The following is a 20070-nucleotide window of genomic DNA, read 5'->3' as shown; positions in this document are numbered from 1 at the left end:
CACTAAGCAACATAACTCTGATTGTGGGCTGGCACATTGTGGCCCAGAGTAAAAAGTCTATGTTTCTCAGCCTCCCTCGGCAGCTAGCTATGGCCATGTGACCGAGATCTGGTCAAAGAAACGGAAGCAAAAAGTGTTGTGGAATTTCTGGGGAGACTGTTAAACAGGTGTTTGAAGGAGCTCCATTCTTACCTATCTGCCTTTACTCCCTTCTGCTTTCAATGAGGACATGATGGCTGGTGCCCCAGCAGCCATCTTGGACTATGAGGGACTCCACTGAAAATGGGAGTCATGCACTAAGATAATCTAACCAGAGGTGGAAGCCTGGATCCCTGATAACTCCAGAACTGCCATATGAGCTGTGGATGGCCTTTCTCTGGATTTCTGTTATGTGAGAGAGAATGCTCTTCTGCCTTAGTTATTAAGTCACTATTATTTCAGAGTTTTCTAGTAATCATAATGGATCCAATATATCACAGACCTAGGGAAACGGGATTCAGAGTCATTCTCGAGCAGTGGTCCTCAATGTGCAGCCCTTGACAATAGCTTCAGAAGCACCTGGGAACTTGTTAGAAATGCAACTTCCCAGGCCCCACCCCAGACTTACTGAATCAAAACCTCCGGGGTGGAACCCAGCACTCTGTGCTTTAACAAGTCCTCCAGGTGATTCTGGTGCACACTGAAGCATGAGACTACCATTCTCGAGCAAGGTTTCTCGAATTCTGGTACTAGTGACATTTGGGCAGGATAATTCTTGGTCAGGGTTGGGGGGGGGGTGCTGTCCCATGCATTGTAAGATGCTCAGGAACATCCCTGGCCTCCACCCATTAGAAGCCAGTAGCAGCCTCTCTCAGTGTGACCATCAAAAAGGTCTCAGACACTGGCATTCATCTGGGGTCGGGGGGCAGCAAAATCCCACCCCCCATCCCCCGTTGAGAAACCTGCCTCTGAGCAGTGGTTTATTCTTGACTTTGGCTGTGCATTAGAATCACCTGGGAAGTTTTTCAAAATTCCCATGCCTAGGGCTCACCCCAGCCTGGTGAATTCAGAATCCACTAGGACAGGACAAGGCAGCAGTGAAAGCTGTCCAGCTGATTCCAACATGCGGCCAGTTCTGAGAACCACTGCATGTTGCAAAGGGCCAGCGGGCCAGGAGGACAGCCTGCTCCAAGCTGGAGAAGGAAGCAACACACCTGAGTCCTGACGATGGCCAGGATATAAGGTGCTCCTAGGCAGAAACTGCAATAAGGGTGACCCAGGCAGACTTGGCAACAAACATCCCAGCTGTCAGATGGGGTGACTGGATGGCGTGGGATTTCTGGTGGCTGTGTCACCTCGTTTCCCATCAGAACAGGGTGGACACCTTTCAGTGTCTCCCATGAACAACCACACAAAGACTCGGTTTCCTCCCCTAATAAACCCAGCACGTGATGAGCCAGCCCCCACCAGGCTCTACAAACATGAGCTCATTCAACAAGAAGAGCCGTCTCAATAAAGACAGGGATACAGCGGAGGGGCCCATGTAGAAACGGGGAGCCTACATTCTCCATCCAACTGGTAAACTCCCCAGGCACTGAAGCCCGAATCCTCCCACAACGATGCGTTCTGAGCAAGCAGATATTTCACAGGCACCCAGTGTAGCCCGGAAAATAAGCTTGGCTGGGGGTCCCTAAGTGGGTCAGAGAGGAAAGGGAGGAGAGAATTAAATGAGAAACCAGCCATCAAGCAAGAGGGAGAGCTCAACAGGTTGGTGCCCTGACTTCTTGAAAAGAAGGATGAAGTCATGTGTAAATTTCCTCTCCTGCAGGGACTTTTCCCCTCATTATTTCATCCCCAGCCTGCCTGGCCAAAATGCTTGGCCAAGCGTTTCCTTGTTTCCTTTGGACCAAATCGTGAAGTCCAGGATGTCACTGACGGAGGCATGGGGAGGCAGTGGAGAAAAGGAAGAGAAAGAGGAAGAAAAAAAAGAGGAGGATAGGAAGGACATGAAGAGGAAAGAGGGAGCGGAGGTGGAGGACAGAGGCAAGGAGGACAGAGGAGGAGGAGAAGGAGGGACAGGAGGATGCTCACAGCACCAGGACGAACTGCCCTCTCTGGTCCCTACCTGCGTCAGCCCCACCAGGCCACCCAGATAGAAAGACGCGCAGCAGGTGTGAGTCTGGAACTCCTATGGGAGACGCTGGCTCCCTGTAGGTCTCTAAGAGGCGAAGGCTCGGTGGGATGCAGCCTCCCAGCATGTGCCCTTCCCTTCCTGGGGATTCGTACAGTCCACTGAATGCACCTGCCTGGAATCAGGTAGAAGAAATGCGGCCACCCTGCACCAGCGCTATCGAAGACAAGGAGTTCAGGTGCCTTTTCTGTTCTCAGAGACATTTAGTGGGTTCCTATGCAAAGAATCTAGGACTTTGTGGCTCTCACTGGCCGTTTCCAAAGCTCCCACCTTCCTTTCCTACATCCCACCCTTCCTCACAGAGTCAGAATGCATCTCGCTCTTAACTAAAACCCTTGAGTTCCCGCCAGCCTGTAAACCTCGTGTGCAAATGTCCTGACTCCTGCAACCGCGCTGAAAAATAACCTTTAAAAAGCTGCCAGATGTTCTGTGTGTAGGGTGGTGTTTCTCTGCTGCTGTCTCCAGGGGCCCATGCACGACGCCCGGCAGCCTGACTGCCCGGATGGAATCTGAGGCAGCCAAGAGGCACTGCCCGGGGGCAAGTGGGGAGGATGCCCCTTCCCTCCAGGACCACACTCGACCACCGCGTCCGTCAACGCCGCCCCTGCAAAGGTGTGTCCTTACACACCCCATGTATTCTTCCGCCATCCTCCACACCCCGTTTCTTCCATTTTTATAGGTGAGATCCACATCCCTGGGGGTTGACCCACATAGTGCAAAACCCTCCAAAAGACAACAAAGGAGCACGTCTGCGACTCCTAAATGATATGCTTTGTCCTTTCTGAGCACCCACCTCACCTCTTCCTTAAAATTCCTTTTTTTTTTTGGCCGCACCATGCAGCATGTGGGATCTTAGTTCCCCAACCCGCGCTCCCCGTAGTGGAAGCACAGAGTCTTAACCAGTGGAAGCATGCGGTCTTAACCGCTGGACCGCCAGGGAAGTCCCTTCCCTTAAAATTCTTATACCAATTGCCCTTGTAACATAGAGCCAAGGATAAAATGACACGGGGTGGCTCTTCCATGTAAGATGCTAAGTCATCCTCCGCAGGTACATCTTAGGAGCTGGACCAGCCCGAACAAGGGAGTGGAGTTCATGACTCGTCAAGGCCCCTCTGGGCTGGTGGCCTCTGATCTCGAGAAAGGTAATTGCCAACGGGCGGCCTTGTGCACACACAGCCACGCACACACCCTTCCCCGCACACACCTGAGGGCCCGGGATTCTTTGCACAAGGTGACGCGGGCTCCCTTTGATGCTCGCTGGATGTGTTCCCATTGGGCGAAAACCAGACCTCAATAAAACCCGGCGTTATCAAGAGGCCGGTGGTGGGTGATTGCACTGGCCTGTTATCTCCGTGGCCCCGGGCGGGGCTGCTCTGTGGTTCTCCACTGAAAAGCATTAACTTCTAGGCGGATCAAAGACACTTCCGAGCCAGCCGACCCGGATCCCTTGTTTATCCGAAGGGGACTGTTCCCAAAGATGGGCTTTACGATAATAGGGACCCCAGTCCCAGACTCCCTCTGTCCTCTCTTTGTCATGCAATATGTCCCTCGGGGGCCGCCCAATCAAAGGCCCTTCTCCTCTCTCTCTTCAGATGACCCACGGAACAACAGCAAATGGGGGACTGGGCCCGGGAGTGTCCCGGCCCTGCTGCAACCGTGGGGATCTGGGGACAGAGAGACGCCTACTGGGGGACCATGCAGGAGCTCCTCTTCCCTCTGTGAGTCACGCCGCGGAGGGGGTTCCAGAGAGCAGAGTGAGAGGGAGAAACTGACAGTCCCCACAGCCGGTCGTTGGACTCTACTGTCTACCCTGATCCGCAGTCCACCCGCCGTGAGGACACAGAGGGGCCTCTGAGCTGTCTGGATCTGGACACCAAGACAGGCCGCCCATCGGCCTGGAGAGGAAGACCACGTGCACTTAAGGATGGCAGGTGCTCGTGGCTCGGGTACCTCCTGAACCTTCCTCTGCCCCACGCAGGGTCTGGCAGCTGGAGGGGTCCGGTCAGGTTTTCCTTCGTTGCACTGAGCACCTGGCTTAGCGTCCGGCCCTGAAGAGGCACCTGAATGAACGAAGGAACAAGCGAATCCCCAGCAGCTCAGTGGCGCGGACACTCAGTGCTCCCAACAGGAAGAGCTTCGGGGAGCACGTCTCCCTGGAGACACCCTGGCCTAATGATATGGAGTCAGATCAAGGTTCGAATCCTGGGTCCCGGACAAGGGATCTCACTTCTCTTTATTCCACCTGTAAAGCAGGAAGCACAGCCGTACCTTCTCTGTCATACGGTTGTTATGAAGACTGAGCAGTGTTTCTCATTATTACCGTATTTCCCTGTAGCCGTGTCTCTATTAAAGAATCCAGGGAGGGAGAAGAAGAAGTAAGTGCCTTGGTTATATATTCAAAAAGACACATGCACTCCAATGTTCACTGCAGCACTATTTACAATAGCCAGGACATGGAAGCAACCTAAATGTCCATCAACAGATGAATGGATAAAAAAGATGTGGTACATATATATAATGGAATATTACTCAGCTGTAAAAAGCAAGGAAACTGGGACATTTCTAGAGACATGGATGGGCTTGGAGACTGTCATACAGAGTGAAGTGAGTCAGAAAGAGAAAAACAAACACCGTATATTAACACATATATGCGGACTATAGAAAAATGGTACACATCAACCGGTTTGCAAGGCGGAAATAGAGACACAGATGTAGAGAACAAACATATGGACACCAAGTGGGGAAAGCGGGGAGGGTTGGGGGGGAATGAATTGGGAGATTGGGATACCACATTGTACACTCTAAATACATGCAGTTTGTTTATATGTTAACTGTATCTCAATAGAAAAAAAAAAAAAAAGAATCCTGGGAGGGAGAAGAAGAAGTAAGTGCCTTGGTTATATTTCCTGGGGTAGCTCAGACCCAAGAGGTATACAAAACTCCAGCTCCATCTTTCAGTACTCCTTTTTTCCCCCCTTTTTAAATCAATAAAGTTGTTTCTAGCATTGAAATTAATCCTAACATGAGAACTCCATGCGCAGGGAGCTGGCAAGGAAGCCTGGAGTCATGAACAGGTGATAAAGGCCGTTCCCCAGGGAGCCCCACCGTGAAAAAAGGCCACTGACAGAACAGGGGCCGCACCCTCGATTCCATCCTAGCTGAGGCCACTGGGATCACCCGCTCTGCCGTCGTTTAATGGTGAAATGCACAAACACCCTCTGCCTTCCACTCGGACGTCTTTCCCTTGCTTCTCTCGTGCTTTTAACGTGTCCTGACTTCCTCAAACCTCTGGTTTGTCTGTCTCTGTCTCACTCTCATTAAAGCTGCCACAGCCTGAAAAGCCAACCCAACGGGGGAGGATGCCTGTGGGACTCTGTCTGGCCTGCCCGGCCCTGGCCCCGGCCCTGGCTCAGCCCGGATACTGTGCGGTGAGGGTGCCAAGGTGACAGGGAATCTGGGTCTCAGCACCCTGCGGTCATGGCGGGGCCAGGCTGTTACCCAAGGCTGCAGCTGGGCTCCCGGAGGCGCAGGGAGGTCAGGCAGCAAGTTCACAGGACAGGCCACCCACACGGCACATCAGGGCCGCTGGGCTGTCCCCGGGGCCAGCTCGGCTCTGGCCCTTGGCCCTGACTCGGAACACTCCACCATATGGCCTCCCTCGGGGAGGATGAGAGGAAGAAAAGGCTGAAACCAGGGGCAAGAAAGAGCCCCACCTCCCTCAACCTGCCAGGGACCCTTCCTGGACGTGGTGGGTGGGGGGAGGGTTGGCTAGCACTGTCCCCACCAGGTCCAGTGAGGACACGGGCAAGTCTGATGGCAACACGTCCACAATGAGGCTGAGTCTTCCTCTCTGCAGCCCCAGATGTGTTTCCAGGGTTTGACATGCACTTGAAAAACCCCGAACCTTAGGTTACTGCACAGTTTTCTAATTAAAGACCCAAACTGGATTTTCATGTTTGCAGAGAGAGCTTTGACCAAAAGTGTAGGCAGTGGAGCAACACAGGAAGAGAAGTATCCTTCTCTTGTTCTCTCCCTCTTTTTTTTTCCCTCTCTCTCTTCCCTCTGAAAGTACACAGCGATCGGGGGGTGGGGGTGGGGAGCAAACAAGATCTTGGCAGCCGCGGCCTCTACGTCCCCTGGAGCCTGCCCATGTCCTCTTGAAAGGTTTTCTCTTTTCTTTGGTCCCATCGAGACCGGTCCCCATCCCGGCGGGTTGGGCAGGGGTGGGCGTGGAGGGGAGCTGGGTGAGGTTCTGGGAAAAGAGAAGAAAGAGGCAAAGAACAGATCTTCTCGCACAGCTGCCAAGAAAGGAGCCCAAATGCCCCGTCTGGGCGGAAGGCAACCTTCCCAGGGTTCCCGGCGTGCTGGGACTTGCTGGAAACCAGAGCCCTGGCTGGCAGAGCGAGGGTGGACAGTGGAACCAGCTGAAGGAGGGGGGCCCAGGGTGGGGGGAAGAGGGGGAGATCTCGGTGAATCGTATAAATTAGAGACAGAAGGGATGTCAGGCCACCTTCACTTCCTTCCTCTCCTAATGGGAATTATCTCATTAGCCCCGAGCTTCCTAGAGGCTAACTTTAAATGATTCCTGCAACGGGGATTTCAATCTACAGCCCGCCCCCACCCCCCTTCCCCATCAGATCTGACTCCAAGGAGAGCTAGGAAGGGTTCTTAAAGGGACAGGAGCAAAAAGACACCAGTTCAATCTACTTAAGTCTGAATACTTTCTCCAAATGTTTCACACAAGGTTAGTTTTGCCCTTTCATCCTTTATTTCCACTTACAGGAGTTTATCATAAGAAATAGTCATGGACATGGTAATAGGCTCAATAATGACACACATTAACCCCCTCCCAAAAGATAGACATATTCTAATCTCCAGAACCTATCCATGTTACCTTATGTGGCAAAAAAGGACTTGGCGAATGGGATTAAGTTCAGCATCTTAAAACAGGGAGATGCTCCTGGATTATCCAGATGGGCTCTGGATGCAGTCACGAGCGACCTTCTAAGAAGGAAGCAGAGGAGGATTTGAGTCCAGAGAGGAAGACAGGTTAGGACCGCAAGGTAAAGACTGGAGTGATGTGGCTACGAGTCAAGGTGTGTGAGAGCCTCCAGAACCTGGAAGAGGCCAGGGACAATTCTCCCCCAAAGCCTCCGGAAGGAACCAGCCCTGACAACAACTTGATGTTAGCCCCATAAGGCTCATTTCAGACGTCTGGCCTCCAGAACTATAGGAGAATAAACATGTGTTTTATAAAACCACCAAGTTGACGGTAATTGTGACAGCAGCCCCAGGGAAACTAGTACAAATACAAACAAAGTTCTTGCTACCAGGATTGTCATCAGGGCCTTTATTTCACAGCAAAAGAAAAAAAACAAAAACAAAAACAAACATTGAAAGTGTTCAAAAATAACCATATCATAGTCCTACGATGAAATAACCATAAAAATTAATACGGAAGTACTATTTCATAATAATGGATTGATATATAAATGAATATGAATCCTAAATATTTTCCTTGCCTTTCATAAAGTTTTCTAATAGTAAGTATCTTATAATTACTTCTGTCATTGTAAAAGTCACATGTTTATTTGCAGGGTGGTATGAGGGTTAAGGATGGTTTGATCCCTTCCTATGAATAAAGGAGGAGGAGCTGGGGACAGTTTAGCAGAGAGAGGTCAAACAGAGTCAGGGAATCCAGGGTTGGTACCTTTCTGGGCTCTGAAAACTGTCAAGTTGCCTGGCAAACGGGTTCTCCTCTACATACACCACAGCCTGGAGTCACGGCCCTCCACCCGTGGGCCCATCTGGCCTGCAGACCCTCCTCCCTAACACATGAACCTCCCTTACACGGAGCCCATTCCCCTTGGCCCCTCACCTCAAGTCTGTTTCCTCCGGGCCCCCAGGAAGCATGTTGATTTCTGCCTCCGTACTCTGATGCTGTCCTTTGCAGCTGGATGACGCATTACTTTCCTAAGGCTGTGATCACAAATGACCACCGACAGGTGGCTTGAAACAACAGACACCTATCTTCCCACGGTTCTGGAGGTCAGAAGTTCAAAGTCAAGGTGTTGGCAGCGTTGGTACCTTCTGGAGGCCTTGAGGGAGAACCTGTTCCAGGCCTGTCTCCCAGCTTCTGGTGACTCCCAGAAATCCTTGGCTTGTAGATGCATCACCCCAGTTTCTACCTCCATCTTCACGTTGCCTTCTTCTCTGTGTCTGTCTCCCCTTCTCTTCCCTCCTAAGGGCTGGCCACTGGATCCTAACTAACTACATCTGCAAAGACCCTTTTCCAAATACAGTGCCACTGTGAGGTTCCAGGTAGACATGGATTCCAGGGGGATGCTATTTAATCCACTACAGAAGGCCTGCAGCTTCCTTCTCTCTCCACTTCTTCAAGTCTCAGTAACCTGAGTCTTCTTTGATTCTTCCAGGTCCCAGAAGTCAATCCCTTTGGAAGAATCCAGAAGCAGAGGGAGTCTCCCTAAATGAATGAATGGCCCAGCAGCTGGAGTTGTCAGTGTTAGAGTGGGTGGCCTTAGGGGAGATCAGATTCTCTACCATTGAAGCGTTCACGCAGAAAACACCTCTCTGGAAAGACTCAGAGGAGGTCCCGGGTCTGGATGGGAGACAGGATTAGGTAGTCAAAAGAGCTGGGTTGCATGAGAACAAGGACTGTACCCAATCCATTCAGCACAGCACTGGGCAGAGAAAAGGCACTAAACAGATGCTTGCTGCCCCATCAGCGAAGACCCCTTAGATCTCAACAGTCCTCTTTTCAGTGAACGCACGGGAACGCCACAGAGCAACATAAACCAAGAATTAGATGGTTTGCATATTCAACAACTATTTGCCGAGCACCTCCTTGGTACAGGGCATACAATCTGACACTCCAACGCGCTTCTCTCTTCTTTGATGGCTAGAAGGTGCCAAATCAGGACATATCACATGGCAGGAGACACCAAAATCAGCACCCCAGCGATTACGTGGACTGAGAAAGGGACTCAGCGCCACCAGAGTTTCCAGATGGGCAGTGGGGAGGTCCCTCGGGAAAACCTAAGAGATAAAGCCCTGGGGTCTCTTTTTGCTTCCGCCCTGCCCACTAAGGAAGGGAGAGAAGGCAGAGGGGAACTCTCTGCAGCGGCCAAGGGCAGGCTGTCTGCTCAGGCTGGAGCCCAGACAAAGCACACCCAGCAGGCGGTGACTTATCAGCTGTGGGAGGCCCAAGAAGCTCTTAAGCCACAGGTGGGTGCCTGCGAAGCCACCTTCCCAGGGGAGCGCAGGCCTCAGGCCCTGCTTGGCTGCTAATCACCATAAGCACCCTGGTGTCTCAACCCCAATCTGGGTGGCCCTCACCCCTCCCGGAGCCCCATCACGTGCTCCGTGATCTCAGCTGGCCTCACGCAAACCCTGTCAAGTAAGCAAGACCGGGGTTGCTGTGACTCCCACTTCACAGATGGGGAAACTCTCCCACAGCCGCTCGGTGACGTGCTCAGGGCCACCCAGGGAGTCCGTGTCCCAGTGGCTAGCCCAGGGCTCCTGCCATAGCCCAGGTGGCAAACGGTGACCCCACCCTTCCTGCACTGCCCACCAGGACTTTAGGGCTTTACATAGGCGGCAACAAATATCGGGGCATGCCTCTTCTGTCTGGGCACTGGGCTTCCTTTTTGGACACCGGGAGCCTGACTCACCAGCATTCCCACCTCTTCCCATTCACTCAACCTCTGTCCTCCTGTCTGATGGCTGGAAGTGGAAGGGCATGGACTTGGGGGGAGGGGGGCAGAGGAAGGCATGGCTGGTGCTCAGGTTGGGCTGTCCCCAAGAGCAGTGAAGGATGCTTTGGGGGACCTGGGAGAGCAAGCTGCCCTCGGTGTACTTTTTTTCTTTTAAGGATTTTTTCGATGTGGACCATTTTTAAAGTCTTTATTGAGTCTGTTACAATATTGCTTCTGTTTTTTGTTTTGTTTTTGTTGTTGTTTTGGCCACGAGGCACGTGGGATCTTAGCTCCCCGACCAGGGATCGAACCCACACCCCCTGCATTGGAAGGCGAAGTCTTAACCCCTTGGACACCAGGGAAGCCTCTGCATTGGGTACATTTCTGGGCACGGAAAAGAAACAGGAGAGAGCAGAGCTGGTTTGAACTCATGAGCTACGGCTTTCCCAGTCTGCCCGGTACACGTCCTCAGAGCCGGGCCCTCTCTTTCCCTCAGCTGTCCCAAGGAACCTCAGGGCGGGGCAGGCTGCCCATGGAACAGAATGGAGCAAGAACGCTCCCCTCCTCTGGGGTCACAGGTTAGTAGGGCCTGAGTTGATGATCCTGGGTCAGGGGCCTCCGTGGGAGGTGGCAGAGTTCCTCTTCGGTGGGGCCCCTGGACGACGTCCCCCACACTGCCCTAGGCCATGCACTGCAGGGCTGACCGAGCCCCAGAAACCAGAACTCGGGAGGCAGCGCCTGCAGGGCAGGGAGCGCGGGGCGGACGGGGCCGGCCCCTCCACAGCCCACTCCTGGAATGCCCGCACTCGGGCTCCTCTGTCGGCTGTGGTTTCCCCTCAGCAAACCTCAGCCTTTGTGGAATCTGCACCCCGAGGGGCACCTTGGGAGATGCTCTACAACCCAGAGGTCCATGGCCTCTTCTGCACTTGGGGTCAGGCTGGAAGGAGCTTTAAGAAGGTGAGCGGACGGTGTGGGAGCCGTGAGCCGTCGGGCTGCCTCCAGCGAGCCGGGCCAGCGTCCGGTTCCCATGACAGTCTTACGGGCAGCGTTAATAACTAACCGCGTCCCAGACAGGTGCTGGCGGCCTGGCCTTAGGAGTTCTCGTTCAGGGTTGAAAGTGAGTCACTTCCCTTTCGTCGTTTGCTAGCAGAGTGAGTCACCGGAGCTTCACACAAGCTCTCGCACCTTGGCCGAGGAACGTTCATACCCACATCTTCAAACACCTGTTTTCTAGGTCAGCTGGGCCCACGGAGCGGACCCCCACGGTTTAAGCCAAACAGCATCCCTGGTGCCCGGCGTCCACCCCTCCTGCTCCTCACCCCACTGCCTCAACTGGGACAGTGAGTCCCAACCCACCAGGAGTCTGGAGAGGCCGCCCGACAGGTGTCCACCCAGGCCTGAGGCTAGGTGAGGTCTGCGTTACCTTTGACCTTTAACAGGGCTCTCCTACCTTCCCAACCCTCTGTTTGGGAACGCACTAGAAGTGGAAAATTCCAGAACTGATGAAACAAAGGACCAAATCGTGAGGCAGTAAGTCAGCTTCCCTCTGGGGAATAAGAAGGGCTGAAGTCCCATGGCTGTTAAAACGCTTCTCTCCTTCCTGTGTCAGGTGAGAGGCAGGACTGACCACCGAGGCCAAGATGCTGGCCTCAGGCTCCTACGGGGGGTCTGGAGTAAATCCCTCAGGAAGAATCCTCTGGATGGACACCCAATAAATCTCATCAGGGAAAACAAACTCATGTACCTCTTCGGGTAATCCTTCCTTCCCCACTCACACATGGTCTCTCCTGCAAAATAATTTTTTTGCCATTAAAAAGAACAAAGTTAGAGACAGAAAAGGAAAATATGAAAATAAAACACAAGAGTTAAAAAAAAAAAACTCACTGAAATAGTTTGGGGATTTACTTTTTTTTTTTTCATTCTCAAAAAGTCCCTCTCGCTACCTGGTTTCTAAAACAGACGGTAAACAGAGATGACATCACATTGGACAGCAACTGGGTGTCTCCCGGCCAGGGGCTGCCGGCAGGTGTGAGACTGACAGATTGAGAAAAATGACACTATTTCTATCCTTAGAAGATGAAAACCAAGGAGGAGAGATGACAGCAAAGGCTGAGCCCTGGGTGTGACGGGAAACCTGACACCTCACCAGCCTTGGCCTTTTGGGTGAACTTGCCTGTCTAGATGGTGAGCTCTGTTTATCCCCACCTCTCAGGTATCAGAGAGCAACCCCCCTCCCCCGCCCCGCCCCGGGGAATCGGGCTGTGCCTGTCTTCACTCCACGGAGCACCCCGGACTTTCCAAACTGCATTTTGAAATCCAATGGCTGCGGCAGTGGCTTTGGCGTGACCCCTGCAGGGTGCGAGGTGCTTTCCCCGCTACACACGTCCCGCACATAGCATCCGCGACGACAGCACCAAGGGGACAGATGCCAGGAGGGAGACTCCACCCCCGGCGGCTGGCTCAAGGGACCGAGTGAGTCATGAGGACTGACCAGTGAGCGTGATGTCCCAGGGTGAAGTGGGAGGCCTGGGGACAGAGCCCGCTGCAGGGACCAGAGCCACGGTGACTCACATTTGGAACCCGAGGGGAAGTTCCGACAGCGCGTCCTTGGGATGGCTCTCGTCCCCGGGGTGAGGTCATCCCCACGGCCGCTCGGAACTGGGGCTGGCTCCGTGCTCCCGGAGCCCCAGCTTTTCACCCTCAATTATGGTTACGGCAGGAATCACCATCTTAGCTGCAGCACCTCTCCCCGACCCACCACACACACACATGATGGATGGACCTGAGGAAAGAGCCTGTCCTCCCCGCGGGTGTCAGATTTTTCATCTGTAAAAATAGTTCCTTCTCCTGATGATCTCACACGGGAGCCTTTGGGGCTCAAAGGCAGTGAACACGACCTTTCGTTGAAAGCAAGTCTGCTAAATCCATGCAACTCGGTAATATTTAAATATTACCGTTTATGACTCCTGCTCTATGGACCCAGCCATCGGGCCACCTTTTCGCTCCATCTCCCTGGGCCATTTGGTCTGGAAGCAAAAGAGTACAAGGCAATGGGTAGGAAAGCGTCCCCAGGAGAGCTGGCACCCAGGAGCTTGGCAGAGCCATTGAGAAATAGACTCAGGTGTGGGGGAAACATGCAGGAAAAGACGCCGCTGTCATTTCGCTTGTCCAAGTGTTTCCAACAGAGCACGGACACATTTCTAAGGCGTCATCAGGTAGCCGGGGGTCCAGGCCACGGTCCTCAGCTGCCTCTTCCGCCACGTGTGTGAGTCACAGAGACGTCCCTCCAAGATGGGCACCAGGCACTCCATCATGGGCTGAGTTTTCTTTCGTTCTCTTTTTGTTGTTGTTGTTTTAATTTTTATTTTATATTGGAGTATAGTTGATTTACAATGTTGTGTGAGTTTCAGGTGTGTTACGGGCTGAGTTTTCAGGGCACCTGCCATCATAGGGTGTTTGCTCACAGCCAAGACAGGCCTTCCCTGTTTCCAAGGGGAGCTCTGGACCACCCTTAACCTGCTCGCCTTGGTGGGCCCTGTGTCCACAGGACCGGGAAGATGAAATTCCTGGGATTATGCCGTCCATCCCTGCAGCTGTCAAGGCCCATGTTCTCGGGGCGGGGGGGAGGGATGACAGCACTGGCCACTGCGAGGGGTGAGAACCCCACTGTCAGGGGTCCTCTGAGAGCAGCCTGCACCCCTCACCGCCCTGACACAACGAGGATGGAGAGACGGGGTAGTTGGTCTCTCCCCTCCTGTGGTTTTTTCCCCTATTTCCTTTATTTTCCCTCTGTCACTACCATCCTTTGCTGCCGAGTCTGCAGCCTTCCCGTGTGACCCCGGCTGGCTCCACTGGCAGGAAGGAGGGGAGACCGATTCCCGTGCTAAGTCTCGTCCCCGACACAAGCGCCTCTGCTGAGTGAGAGAGGCACAGCTGCTGAGACGCAGCCCCTGGGAAGCGGCATTGGGATTTCCAGCTCATCCCCACCGTGAAGGTGGCTCTACAGCCACCTGTGTGTGAGCGCGCAGGAGAGAAAAGGCACCTCCGATGGCCCTCGTGTTCCCACCCTCATCCCTCAGCTGCCCCGGCCTCTTGGCTTCCACATCAGCGGGCTCCCAGCAAGGCCTCGCTCCAAATCCTGCCGTGGCTCCCAGGGCCCTCGGAGGGACAGGCTTAGGCCCCCAGCTCTCCCTGGTCTGGGCCTCATCCCCGGGCCAACCCCACCGGCGCTCCTGTCCTCAGAGACACCGGGGACGCTCCCGGCTCGGCTGTGATGGAGCTGCTGCGGGCAGACAGCTCACCTCCTTGAAGCCTGTGCTCCGATGTCACGTTCTCCATGAGGCGTCCGCCCTGTTCAAGGCTGCGACCTGCCCTCCACTCCCCGCCCAGCACGCTTGAAAGGCTCCCATTTCTTTTTTCTTTCCCCCCACGATGCTATTGCCTTCTTCTGTCCTAGGTAACTTACTTACTTACTATCTCTGCTGTGTATGACCTACCCGACCCCACCCCCAGCCCCACCCCGCACGGGAAAGCAAGCTGCGTGACAGCAGGGTCGTGTCCTCTGCCTAGAGCCGTCCTGCCACAGGGCAGGCACCCGATCATGGTCCAGAGATGAATGGATAAATGAAAGAAGGAAAGAAAGCGTGAATGAACGACTGGAGGAGGGCATCGCTGCCATCCCGGGGGGGTGAGGGGCTGTGCCGCTTATGGAATGAACTGGCACGCAGGTGATGGGGGGGTTCACCCAGGAAGGGAGGGGAGAGGGCTGGCTAAGGCCGGTAGCGCTGTTCTGACGAAGGCAGTGCCCACAGTGCGCCTGGAAATCCCCTTGGAGTCACTCATTAACCCCCCAGCCCCACCCCCACCAGCCACACACAGCCTGCCAGCCACCCAAACCCAGACAGCAGCGACAGCGTAATCTGAGCGACTGGCTCTCCTCTCCAGGCCCACCCTCCCACCAGGGAATCCACACCATCGTCTGAGCACCCAGTCTGCGCAGGTCCTGGAAGGAGCAGCGCAAAAAGGGCAGGGGGTACACAAAACCCCCAAGTAACAGAAAACAAGCCCCATCCCTCCCCCGCCCCCGCTCGCAAGGCACCAGCTGGGGTGGGGGGTGGGGGGCAGAGCATGACGGCAGGTGACGTCCTGAAAGTAAGGGGACGGACGTGCCAGGTGTAGGAGCTGCCGGTGCTGCGGGGCCCTACGGGTGTGGGGTTCTGAGACGATGAGGCACATGGATGGGGACACGGGGAGAGGCTGGGGGGAGCACAGAGGCAGGGTGTGGGAATCTTCCAGTCTTGGGGGGTAGGATCCGAAGCAGGTGGGCGCGGCCGAAAGGCTTCAGATTTGAACGGGAAGTGGTGGGCGATAAGATTAAGTGCCCAAGGAGATCTGGTTGCTGAGATGATCAGCAGAAATCCGTGGAAGGTGTTTTTGTTTGTTTGTTTTTAATCAGAAAGTGACATGATGAATCCTGGGTTTAAGAAAGAGGCTTAGGGAAAACACAAATAGAATTACTTTAGAAAAGAAAGACTGGAATTCCAAAGGTTGGAACCCCTAGGGGGTGTTCCAGCTTGTGCTACCAAAGTCAAGAGCAGTGGGGTGGCTGGGAAGAGAGAAGAATCAGACCGGAAAATCGGGGTTGCGGCAACATGGATGGACCTAGAGACTGTCACACGGAGTGAAACAAGGCAGACACAGAACGACAAATAAAATATGATGTCACTTACATGTGGAATCTAAAAAAAGGGTACAGATGAACTTATTTACAAAACAGAACTACAGTCACAGATGTAGAAAGCAAACTTATGGTTACCCGGGGAAGGTGGGGGAGGGATAAACTGGGAGATTGGAATTGACGTACACACACTCTATATATAAAAAAGATAACTAATAAGGACCTACTGTACAGCACAGGGAACTCTACTCAATAGTCTGTAATGACCTATATGGGAAAAGAATCTAAAAAAAGAGTGTATATATATGTACACATATAACTGATTCACTTTGCTGTACAGCAGAAACACAACATTGTAAATCAACTCTTCTCCAATAAAGATTTTTACAAAATTGGAAAATGGCTGTAGAGTAATTGTTGGGACGCGGTATTCTAGTGGATGGAGGGATTAGCATCTCTCAGTGTCCTCATTGATCCATGTAGATAGTGATGACTGAGCGAGAGAACTAACAGAAAGGGCTGTTGTGACCTAGACTTTCTGTGTTATCTTATTTAACTCACGACCTCCCCTGAGCATAGGGCATTAGCATCACCAGCTTACAGATGAAGAAACCGAGGCTTAGTCATTTACACAAGATCATGTCCAGAGCTAATAAGAAAACAACAACAGTGACGTTGACTGTATGCTTCACATACGCGGTGCCCAGCATCTAACCCTGTGTATTCTCTCATTTCACGTCACAGCGTGGCAGGGATAATCCTCATTATCCCCATTTTGCAGATGTGGAAACTGAGGTTTGGAGAAGTGAAGGTCACCAGCCTGGGGTCACAGAGTGAGAAAACAGCAAAAGTAGGATTTGAACTCAGGACTTCTGGGTCTGTGCTGTTGACCCTGATGCTCGATCAACAATGGCGAACTTGCACCATAATCCCCCAGTTCCAAAGCCCTGTTTGGGTCACACAGCACACCCTCTATTAGCCCATCTGCCGCCTCCAATCAAACATGCCCACGTTCCAGCTACGTTGGCAGGACTGATGCATATGTGTGCCTGAGACTTACAGCCAGAACTGTAACTCCTGTGGATGGCGGGGTCTAGACAGCTAGGGGCAACCCAGCCCTTGCGCCCAGGGAGTTGCCTCTTGCCCCACATCCTGCTTTATTAGGGCCAGACTGCAGTTGGCAACATTCCAGAAGCCCTGCAATGCCCCTGAATCCTGCGGTCAGTTTCTGCTCCTGAAGGGCAGCCAGAGAAATCCACACACCCCCTTGTCTCTGGGGCCTGCAGCCTTGGGGTCACCTACCTGCTGGTTCTCCCTACGAAATGCAAGACCTCCGTGCCCCACCTGGGACCCATGCGTCTAAAGAGCAGGCAGCAGGAACACGGATGCACAGTGCGCGGGGTGACCGGGACAATTCACTGTCACTCGGAATGGAAAGAGATCACAGCGCCGGTGCCCGCTCTGGCTTTGAATCCTGGCTTCCTCGCTGATTAACTGTGCAACCCTGGACAAATGATCAGACCTCAGTTTCCTCCTCTGTAGGTTGGGTACAGCATGACTGATGGGCTTGGGTTGTAAGAGGTGAGAATGAGTTGATCTAAGTACAAGCTGTAAGAACACAAGCGCGGCCTGACTCAATCATGATGACTGTTAGTATTTATCGACCTGTGTCCCTGGACCCCCCCTCTGATGGCCAACACAAGGCTCCCACCTGCCAGTCAGCGCTCCGGGCTGGCGTGCAGGTGCACAGGGATATCGGGGCAACCAGATGTGACACGGAAGGAGCAGAACCCCCAAAGCAAGAGCAGCAGCAAGACCGTGGCTGTGCCCTGATTACCTTGTGCAGCTCACCTTTCATCTGGTCCTTCTCTCTCGGTCTGAAGCAACTACCCAGGTCAGCCACAAACCTCTGCGTTCACCTGGAAAAAGAAACGGAGATTTACACCAGAAAACGGGATAATGAAACTCACCTTCAAGCTTAAAATGAATGCCAGACAGCCTCCCAGGGACATAGACGTTTATGGCTGTTTATTCTTTAATATAGAATAAAAAACCACACTAATTCAGAATGAAGGGAGAAATCCATTTCCTATCCGTCGTGTACAAGGCAAACTGAAGAATACTTTCAAAGAAATATAGGTTAGCACCATACTATGCTAGATGGAGAATAAAATAAGACATGAATGGGTATGACACTGGATACTAATTTTTTTTTTCAAATTATAACAATATTTAAATTCACAGTGGACCTTTACTACAAAACTGACCTACTGCCACAGTCCTGAGTTGGGGAGACTTTTGTTCAAAGATTCCTGTGATATTGTAACCGAAAGTGGGGTTCAGCTGCGCGCAGATCAAAAGCCAATAAAGAGGCCAGGTTGGTGGGAAGGAAAGTTTGCTTTAGTTTGGATGCCGGCACGCAGGGTCAGGGGGAGGGTGGACACCTGTCCAAAGGTCAGCTTCCCCCCCACCCCTGACAATCAGGGCACAAGAGCTTTGATAGACAGAGGGAGGGGGCCACATGCAGTCACAGCACAGGCGGCTCTGACAGGCATCTTGAAACCAGTCAGAGGTGGTCTGACCAGCGTCCTCTTGGTTGTTTTAGGAACAGTTAATCTTCAGGTCCAGGGTCGGGTTGTTTCAATTTTTTTGAGGCCAGTTCTTGGAATTGTGGCCGCTGACGTCGTGGCTACAGTCTGGTTATCATGGAGTTAACGTCTCCCACCTGGTGGGGGTTTCAGTATCCATAAGACAGCTCACAGCACAGGGCTCAGAATATTATCTATAGCCTTTTGAGCAGGAACTAAAGGTCCTTGACTGTGCTTAATGACTAACCTATGATTATTTACTCTTGTTGGACTGTTTTCCTTTGTTTCTGCATTTTCTCACTTCTCTGATTAAATTTATTCTTTGGCTAAAGTTTTTCCACAGACGAAAGGCAGGCTGAGGACGTGGGGGACAGAGACCATAGGGTCCGGCTCCGTTTCAATACTGTTTCTGAATTGTTACATGTTCTGATCTTATGGTATGTTTGATTCATTGGATGAGAGAACACATGAGGAACACCTAGCTCTGTGACCAGCCCCTACTGTGCACGCAATAGATATTAGCTCTGCTTTTATTAGCTTTACTCCTTTGTTTCTAGCGAGCAAGGCTATTCCAGACCATCTACAGAATTCCTGAGCAAACACGCACAGTTTTAGCATAGTTGCCGTTGCTGCAAAAATAGATATTTAATCTTTAAATCCAACCTTGTTCAACCTAATTCAGACACCAGGAAGAGTAGTATTTCAAAAGGTGTTCAGAGATAATAGCCCCATTCTAAGCTCCCCATCATTAGGCTCAAAGAAATCACTCCAGACCCTTAGGTTGGCAAATGAAAACAGAGAGAAGAAAGAAAAAGGGGGAAAACAATACCATCAGATTTGAAACAGAAAACCTGTAACCTTCACTCACAAGAGCAAGGATTGTTTGGGTGGCGTTTTGTTCTTTCGCTGGATGTACACACATCATCTTGGGGCTTGGATCACTCCCCGGGTTTCTAGAGTTTCCGAGGACGGGCCGGGCTGCAGCCTTTGGATCTGGGTCCCTGTGTGCTCCAGCACCCCCCCTCCCCCAGTCCCAGGGGCCCACGTTGGCTGGGCTGGCTTCCTCTACCACAGCCCAACCTCAAATGCAGTATAGGGCTCTCGACCATGGAGCCAAGAACTTGACGATTTTAGCTCCGATGAACCTTGCAACTCTTGGAACCTAACTAGACAACCCGCGAATGCTAGAAAGCTCGTCGAAAAGAAGCAAGCAAAACAGCAAGAGGCTCTCCAACCCCAGCATCCAAAATGGATTCCTGTTCCTGTTACTATTTTATGCAAAGCCACCCCCACGCCCAGCCCTTGTTCAGCTTATTAGGTGGAAAGCATCCAAGAAACTCACTCAAGGTCAAGCCTAGGTAAAGGGAAATGATTCCAATCAGCCTTCCAGTGGAGATGAGAAATTTAACACAAGTGAATCTAAACTCACCCTGGCCTCCATGACACCTCAATCCCACCTTTTAGTTGCAGACACTGGAGAAGGGGTAGTGGGACACTGGAGGGGGTCTTCTTTAAATCCTATGGTAGTGGGATGAGATGGGGAGGGGAGGGAGGGTTCCCAGACTTGGACACTCACTGAAATCACCACTCCCCCTCCCCTGGGCAGCTGGAAAATCACACTGAAGCCTGGGTCCCACCCCCAGTGGTTCTGATTGGTTCCGATTAAGGTCTGGGCACTGGGTTTTAAAAAAAAAAGTTTTCTTAAGTTCCCAGGGAAAGTCTAACATGCAACAAAGTTTGAGGACCATCTGGAGGGCCTGTTAAAGTTCAAGTTCAGTAGGTCTGATATGGTGGGCAGAGATTCTGCATTTTTCACAAGCTCCTGGGTGAACCCAATGCTGGTGGTCACAGAAGCAAGAGCTCAGACAGGATCCCCTCAAATACTTCCTCATCCCTCCCCAGAAACCTCAGGCAAGCTGA

At 52.5% G+C, this 20070-nt stretch overlaps 1 long non-coding RNA gene across 1 annotated transcript in view; it reads right to left on the bottom strand.

The window, feature by feature from the left end:
• Nucleotides 1-20070, bottom strand: part of LOC130840891 (uncharacterized) — a 156015-nt gene that overhangs the window by 9821 nt on the left and 126124 nt on the right. The window contains exon 2 of the long non-coding RNA XR_009050081.1: nt 17414-17481. This is a non-coding gene — a long non-coding RNA (uncharacterized LOC130840891). The remainder of the gene's footprint in view (nt 1-17413; nt 17482-20070) is intronic.

The sequence above is a fragment of the Hippopotamus amphibius genome, chromosome 17, assembly GCF_030028045.1.
Source record: "Hippopotamus amphibius kiboko isolate mHipAmp2 chromosome 17, mHipAmp2.hap2, whole genome shotgun sequence".
NCBI classification, from domain to species: domain Eukaryota; kingdom Metazoa; phylum Chordata; class Mammalia; order Artiodactyla; family Hippopotamidae; genus Hippopotamus; species Hippopotamus amphibius.
Note: the sequence above shows the minus strand (reverse complement) of the source record. Positions and strands in the feature narration are given on the sequence as shown.